Here is a 9271-nt window from a genome sequence, read left to right on the forward strand (position 1 = left end):
CCACCTGTCCCTCTTTTACCTCTAAGGTTCTTAATTCATTGTTTTCAAAAATAATTTCCGTTCAAAAATAAATCATGGCAACTGAACAATACCATTCACAAAATAATATTACCATTTGCCAACCTGTGGCAACATTATCATGCAAACTAAACATACAGTGTTTACAACAAATCTCATTAATTACATTTAAATAACCATATACACATACAAAAGACCTTGACTATCAGCAGAGTGACTTTGGTGTGGATACTATCATGGAGTGTTCTGGTAAACTTACCGTAAGATGAATAGGAGGAAGCACTTCTACCAAAAATCTAACTATCTTCGAACCTGAAAACTAAAATATGAAGTTGAAAAGGATGAGTATAAACCCAATGAGTGAACATAGGAAGGGAACAAGCAAACGATACGAAGAGTTTTTCGAAAACATGATGCACTCGTTTAAAAACAATGCAATTTTGTATATTATGAACAAAACTCAATGCTGTGCTATTTTTCAACTCATTTTAAAACATTTAGGAAGTTCAACTTTCAACTTTCAACATTCAATGCAATCACATAATATTTTCTCTAACATTTCTATAGTATGTGTAAACATGTATACAACCGTCGGTCATCAGCTCAAGTGCACTCTCACACTGCACGATAGCTAGAATCATCATCCTCCGGTCATCAGCTCATGTGCACTCCCACACTGCACATAGCTGGAATCATCACCCACTGGTCATCAGCTCATGTGCACTCCCACACCGCACGTAGCTGGAATCATCACCCACTAGTCATTAGCTCATGTGCACTCCCACACCGCACATAGCTGGAATCACCCGTCATCACCGGCATGTGCACTCTCACATCGCACATGCGTGGTTACAATTATCATTCAACATTACATTTCAATGCATGGCTCATGTAACAACATGTAATAAGAATCTTTGCATAACAATACATCACATGCCACAAATCAATTGGCAATTCAACATAATATTTCAAATATGTAATTCATCACATTATATGTATCGCATAATATAGGAACACATGAGTTAATCGCATTGCACAATTTCACAACTTAAAGACATTTCATTAAAGGCTTGTTCCCAGGCATATTTTAAAGCAAAGACAAATAAAGTTTTCAAATGATTCATTCCAACACATGTGCATTTATCCCAAAACATTTTTAAATGCAAGTTCACTCACCTTAACAATGTCGCCTAACGAAACTAGCACCCACAAGATCTTAATCCAGGTAGTCCCAAAATACCATTAAAACCTATATTTACCAATAAACCATAACAACCTCAATTGAGTCATAATCTGAATCTGATAATTCTAATAAATATATATTATACAATGTACACTTTAACCTAACACTTAACTTAGAATTTTAGTCTAATTCACAAACCCCTTAAACTAATTGTTCAAGCTTGAAGTTTTCTTTACCTTGGTGCTTGAAGGCATGAAGATCAACAAAACCTAACCATTTCAAGGAAAGAAAATTTAAAGAAAATTAGAAAATAAAGTCTAAAAATTACAAACCCATAAATCCTAAAATTCAAGAGTTGAAAATATATACCTATTGGCTTTGAAATGAAGATCTGCAGCCGAAATTCAAGTATTGATGAAAGTGGAGTAAAAATAGAAAAGGAAGAAAAGAAAGAGAGATTTTTCTTTCTCTCTCCTAGGGTTTAGATGTGCTAAAAAATGAGGTTAGAAGCTGTGGTTTTGGTGCCCAAGAAGTTAGGGGAAGGAAGAAGTAAGAAAAGAAAAGAAAGGAAAAGAAAACAAGGGAAAGAAAATGAAAAATCTTGATTTTTTTTTGGTGAAGGATGAAAATGGCGTTGGGAGGAGAAGAAGATGGAAGATGATGCCTTGGACATGATGGACGGCCATGGGATAAGGATGAAGGATCAAAGCTTCCTTTGGAAGCTTTGACCAAGCTTAATGAAAAAATTATCGTTTTACCCTCCAAGGTTCTCATCCTTTCAATTAAGTCCTCCCAACCCTATTTTAATTCCAATTTCTTTCTATTTTTCTTCCTTAAAACTTGTACCAATAAAATATCAAGTCTATGTCTCAATGCGATATCACCATAATATTTAAATATTTAATTACCCACGTTAGCTTTATTTAATAAAGACACGCGGGCCCCACTAATGTCATTTTTCTCCGAACTTCCCTCATTCTTCTTCTCCCCCACTTAGATTGTCCATATTCTCCTCCTTCATGACTAATTTCGACATCAAATAAAATATTAATATTTTAATATTATTTTATCAATAAAATAATATTTTATTCCAAAATTTTCCACTTGTCTCCTTAGCACCCAAAGTATCTTATTATACCCCGATTCACTTCTGAATCACTTTTTATCTCGCTAATTCATCCTCAATCAAAATATTATTAATTCATTATTACTCCCTCACATGTGGATTATTTATCTCTAGAATATTCTTTTTACCTTTCATCACTTTTAAACATTCTAATTAACCTCAATTGGCATCTGATAAGCTTTATTGGCCACTATATCAAAGTATGGCGTATTACATCAAAGGAGACCTAAAGTTATTAGGTTAAGGCTAGTCTGTTTCCTTCTTCCCCTTTTTTTTTCTCCTTTACATTTAAACGGCGTTGTTTCAGGTGCCTTTTTTAAACCTTTAAAACCTAACTATAAAACCTACTCTCTTTTTTTTCTCATTTTCAATCTATCTTTATCTTTACTCCTTTCCTCTCAATCCTCTTCCCTCAACTTTGACTTATTACTAAAATGGCTATAGAGAGAAAAAAAGAGCATTTTGGAGAGAGAAAGGGAGGCTTTTTTGCAAATAGGCATGGACAAGGAGGAACGAACGAGGACTTCTATCAGCAAGGGTTTTAGGGCATAAGGATACACGGACAATTGGAGTTGGCATGGTGAAAGTCTTCATTGCATTCAGTTGTTGTGGATAATTTGAAAGTGGGGGCTTCATGGGTTGAAATCAAGGCAGCTTTTAACTGTTTTGGAGTGGTGGTGGATGTCTTTGTGTCGAGAGGCAAAGGTAAACGTGGAATGTCTTCAACATGGTAATGGAATGTTTTTTGCTGGGAAAAGATTAATGATTAAAAAAGCTTTTGCTAAATACAAAGGTGGTGGTGGTTTAAATGTTGGTCAACTAAATACAGGTATGGGTGAACGGCATTTGTTTAAAGATGTGTTAATGGACAAGGATAAGAATACTATAATGAGGTCTATCCATGTTGTGAAACAATTGAGGGTAATGGTCCAAGAGGATTTGAAAGTCTATGTTCCCAAAATCGGTAGAGAGTGGTTGAAAAGGTCAGTTATTAGGACAATACATGTGGGAGTATGTATATCCCAAATTAAGGAAAGTATTGCGGATTTGGGTATTAAAGCTAGAGTTAGAAAAGTTGGAGGTCTTAGGTTCTTTATTACTTTTGAGGATCATAGAAGCATGGATATGGCGTTGGCAGAGTCATTCTCTCTACTAAAAGAGTGGTGTGTGATTGTGTCTCCCTACGACGGTGATTCGCAACAAAAAGAGTTACAATGCTGGGTTTGTATAGAACAAATACCAATTCATGTGTGGCATGAAATTTTGTTTAAGGCCTTAAGGGATAAATGGGGTGAATGCTTTAAGATAGACTCGATTTCTTTATTAATGAACTAGTTTGAGTTTGGCAAAATTTTGGTAAGAGTGTATAAGCTCAAACAAATTACCATGTTTTCCACTATTCGGGTAGTAATAATAAGTTTATAGTGCATGTAAAAGCTGTTAAGATTATGACAGTTAGCTCTAGTGAGGATGGTGGTGATGTGAAGGGTAGTGACGGTGGTGCCTAACTTGTTTAGGAGTTCGCTCATGGTGGCAATGGGCAGCAAGATATTCAAATTTTGAAACTAGGAAATGGTCAGTTGGACAATGAGTTAGTTATAATTGGCGATCAGGAATGTAAGGGAAATAAAGAAAACAAAATTCAAAATTCAAATAGAGCTATTATCAAGACTAGGGAGACTCTTAATGAAAATGAAAGTCTTGATGATGAAGGGTTAGAGTATCTTGGTGCAACTTATCAACCTATTTTATTGGATAAAATTTTTTCTAGAATTTTCCAAGCATTGAAGAGGTAGGCAGATAAGGTACAAGAGTTGGAGGCCCGTTTTAATATGGAAAGTGCTATGGCTTGTAAACCACTTCAGACAATTTATGGAGATAATGATAAGAATAGGGAAGTTGGTAATAAAAGTTGTGACTTAATTGAAATTGTGTTGCACTTGGGAGTTTTCAACTTGATAAAACATTGGATAATGTGGAGACAAAGGGAGGTGTCGTAGCATTATTTGGACTAACAGGTGTGGATGAAGTAGACTTTATCTTTATGCTTAAGCAAAGGGATGTTGCTGGTCAATATGATGGAAATATTAGTACGTTGGAGGCGTTAATCATATAAAACAATTTATGGATACAATGTGTTAAAGATGGCTCCAACAGAAAGTTTGGGGATGATAGTAGTGATTTAGATGGTGCATTGGGATGTAACTTTAGAAAGGATTCAAAGTGTGTACTTAAGAGTGGTAAGAGGCGTCCTAAGGGGAAAAAAACCAAATGAGAGAAAAGATGTGTTTGTAGACGGTAAGACATTGAGAAATGGCAAGTCTATTGAAGAGACTTTTAAATGTTTCACTTGGAGCCAGAATCGAATGACCAATTGGATTGTAATATACAAGAGGTAGAAAGAGTTTGGCAGGTGTGCAAGAAGGCTGGATTAAAATTAGTAATGGAAAAAGAGGAATTAATTAAAGCTGTAACCTTGTTGGAGTAGGAGGAGCAAGGTCAGTATGCGTAATGAGTGGTTTAGGAGGTTGAGTGAGTGTGTTTAATTAATATATGAAGTTAATAATATGGAATATTAGAGGGGTTTGTAAATGGGAGAAAAAAAAGAGTAGTCAATAGGTTCATAAATAAAGAAAATCCATCTACTGTTTTTTAACAAGAAACGAAGTTAAGAAAACATTTAAGCAACGTGTTTGAATTGTTGTGATGTAAGGATAAAATTAGAGGTTGTAGTGTGAAGTCGAAAGGTTTGTTTGGTGGCTTAATTTTGATGTGGAGGGATGAATTTTTAAATATAGAAGAGATAATGTTGGATAGAAATTTATTATTGTCATTGGTGTTGTGAATGGGATTTCTAGAAGATGTGGATTTATGAACGAATATATGCCCAATGATGACACTAAAAGAGCTAAGTTATGGTTAAAATTACCGTCTGAAATGAATAAACGTGATGTTTGGTGGTGTTTGGGTGGTGATTTCAACTTAGTCGGGTTTAAAGAAGAAAAGGTGGGTAGAAGGGATGTAATAAGAGCTACTATCGATTTTGATAATTTTATTCAGGAGACTGTGTTGGTGGATTTACCTATGGCAAGGGGTAAATTCACTTGGTGCAGTAGGAGGGAGGATACTACCTTTTGTCGATTGGATAGGCTTTTAGTTGATTCTGATTTGATGGCAGGTTACTCTGATATGGTTCAAGTATGTTTGTCATTTTCTTTATCTAATCATAATCTAGTGACTTTGGGTGGGATAGATTTTAATTAGGGTTTTAAGCCATTTAAAGTCTTCAATTATAGGTTAGAGGATAGTTTTTTAATATCACTTATAAAAGATAATTGGAGGCTAGATTTAGGTGGAATAAAAAAAGGCCGACTATATGGAGGAATCTAAAAGAATTGAGGCCTTTAATCAAGAATATGGGTGCATGCAACACCGGATTGAAGATTTGGAAGGTGAACTACATTTGTTGGATATGGAATGGCAAGATTTGTTGGTCCCAAATAAATGTGCTAGAGGGGGGGTGAATAGCACTTTTTGGCTCTTTTAAATATTAACTTATAATTGGAGACAAATGCATAATTAAAGAAAGAACTTAAAGATGAATAAAAACTGAAAACAAAACAGATAAACACACAGCTATTTATAGTGGTTCGGTCCAAGACCTACATCTACTACCTTGATTGTTCAACCAAGGATTTTCCAAACAATCCACTAAGTATAGTGAAATTACCAAGCTTTCACCAAGCTTTACAGTGGCTTTTTTCAGGCTCAGCCAAAACCTTTCACAATAGTTTTTCCCAGGCTTAACTATAACCCAATACCTAACTTTTCAAGGCTAAGTTAGAACCTTTACTTAAACAAGCAATCCTAGCTTGATTGAACCCCTTAGAGTGAACTTTTCACTCTAAGAAAATAAAGAGAAATGAAATAGAAGTGTACCTATGATCACAAAGTTGATCTAAGTGGTACAAGTTGAAATGCAAAACACAACTACAAAGATGGGGCGTTGAGTGCAGTAAAGTGCAAAGAGATTTTTGCTAGTTTTTGAGCTCTTTTTGCTTGGAAGCCTTCTCTAAACTTGTTTCTAACTGTTGGAAGTCCCTTTTATACTTGAAAAATCCGTTCTGATGTGAGTTAGATAGTTTTTGACCATTGGAAACAGTTTGGTAGATATTCTGTCCATTAATTTGCCTTTAGTGCAAACTTCAAAATTGCAAGCAGAATGCTCTTAGTCGACTAATCGATATCTTAGTCAACTAAGTCGTCTCTGTCTTTTGATCCCAGTTTCTGGCAGTGTGTACTTAGTTGACTAACTCATTCCTTGGTCAATTAAGTTAGTTATGTTTCTCAATACTCTTTAACCTGCCAACTTTTGATTTAAATCTTAGCTGACTAACTCTTCATTAATCGACTAAGGGGCTTCTGTCTTATTGATCAATTGTGACTTCCTTATTTCTATGCTCTTTGATATGTGCATTTGAATAATTGATTAAATATTTGCATACAAGTTTTATCCTGCACACTTAATTAGAAATATTAGATACAAATGAAATGGGAATGTTTTATTATCATCAAAAACTAATGGAGCCAGCAATCTCCCCCTTTTTTATGATGACAAAACATTCCTTGATTAACACCACAGTGTCTTTTTATTCTTTTTAATCCTACAGAAAATGGGGATTGCTCCCCCTAAGTGTGTGCTTCCCATTAGTGTGAGCATATTTTGCTTATTCATTCCAGCAAATTTTATTCATGTCATATAGAAAATGACACTATACATTCAGAGTATATATATGAAAAAATATAAAGTGATTTAAAACAAGTGAATGTTGACAGATTATCATCAAAATTTCAGCAGTGTTTGTCAACAATATATTGTTATCAGATTTTGTCTATGCCATTTATCATTCAGCAGATATACTATACTTAGCATCCATATTTATTCACCAACACAATCCATTCACATAATAAAAATTAGTCATTAGCGTACTATCCCAATATCAGTATAGCACCAGATTTTTTAATAGCAGTAGTCAAAATACCATAGACAGTAAGATAACATCAGATATTCAATTATCAACATTCGAATAATATAAACATATCAACATCCCAACAACATAAACAACAAAGTTAAAGTCAAGTGTTCAAATGTTAGTTGGGTAAAAACAGCAGTAACAATTAATGTTCCCAAATTGCCCTTAAACAGTTTCTACTTTCTATCTCCCCTAATCTTTTCATAATTTCTCCTCTAAGGTCCTGGCTATATTTCTCCCCCTTTTGGTCATCATCAATTTGAGGGAGGTATTCAGTTCTCTAAGGAAGCCGATGGAGTGGATTCATTAGTGCCATAAAAAACATTTAGAGGCTCGAAAGAAGGTTCTAGAGGGGATTTTTCAGGGGATTGCTCAGGGGATGAAATCTCAAAAAGGTTTTGAGGAGAGGAGATTGTTGCTGGCTTGGCCTTCTCAGCCAATCTGGATGATTTCCTTCTTTTAATGAACTTCGTTTTAGTTGCCATTATTTTCTTGCCCTTGCCTGGTGGTTTGGACTTTATCTGTGGTTCTTCAGTAACTTTTTCTTTTCTTTTCCCTTATTGCCCTTCTGCAGTGGACTTCCTTGCTTGTACTTTGACAGATTCTTTTTCAGTTTGCTCTTCTTTAACCATTTAATGGAAGATATCCATGATAGATACTTATTCTGAGTTGGGGGGAGAAGACTGTTTTTCTTGAGTCTCGGGTTGAGGTAGAGGAGTTTCATCTAGTGACCCTAGCACTTTAGTTCCTTGTACTGATTCTTCCTTGTCCTGAGGCTCAGGTGAGGGGGATTTTCTTGGTTGTTCCACCTCAGGTTCATGACCTTCAGCCTAAAAAGTAGAGTCCTCAGCTTTCTGTCTTATTGGAGCTTGGCTAGGAAGTGCAAAGTTGTTTGCAGTAGTTGGTTCTGAGGGCATTTTTCCTTTCTTTTTCAGTACTTTTTCCAGTTCAGTCACTTTTTCCTCAATTTTCTGCATTCTTGCTCCTTGGTCTATGAGCTTTCCATCAATTCTCATTAGTAGATTAAATATCATTTCATTTGAGAATTGAGGTGGTGCTGCCTGTGGTTGAGCAAGTAAGGAGGATTCTTTTGCTAGACCGGTCTTGGGGGTTTTAATGTATCTTTCTCCATCAAGTTTGTATCCCATTTTAGGCAAGCTTCCTAGATAAATGGCTTAGTCTCTGGTTTTGACCTTGTCTGCCTCATATCTAAAGCTCCAAATTCCTTTCTTTTACACTAGAAAAGTGATGATATTTCCATAAGGCAAATTTATCTTCTCAAGTCTACATGCTCCTCTCATTCTCCTAATCATAAATCTACCCAGATTAAGTGAAACACCACTAAATGCATGTTCCATTAGCCATAAATCCTGGAGGCTAATGTAGCTTAAGCTTCCACTCCTGCCATGAATATTGGTGGCAACAAAGTAATGCAGAATCCTTATTTGAGGACTTGTAATAAGCCTGACATTACTCTTGGAGGAGTACTTTTCTCTTTTCCTTGTGATAACTTCCCACAAGGATGAAGGGTCATAATTCTCAGGAAATTCAAATTCTCCCTAATTACACTCTATTTTAAGAAGTTCCCCTAAATCTGCAGCAGTGATGGTAAATTCTTTCCCATTCAAAAGCACATTCAAGCCCTCATCATAATAATCATCAAGATCTTCCAGTTCATCCTTGTCAACAACTATACTCAAATAGAATTCTTTAACTAAACTAGCACTGTATGATCAGTTTTTAAATGTGTTGAAATCCTTCAATTTTAACTCTTCAAAATAATTTGATAAACTTGTCAAGATTTCAGGCATTTCATTAAAGCTTTCCCAGTCAATGTATTTTCCACAAGAGATAGGTGTATTCTTTATTTTCCTAAATCTTTCTTCATGTACTTTATTTATGAATTTAGAA

Source organism: Theobroma cacao, chromosome 2, assembly GCF_053813885.1.
Source record: "Theobroma cacao isolate CCN51 chromosome 2, ASM5381388v1, whole genome shotgun sequence".
Taxonomy (NCBI): Eukaryota; Viridiplantae; Streptophyta; class Magnoliopsida; order Malvales; family Malvaceae; genus Theobroma; species Theobroma cacao.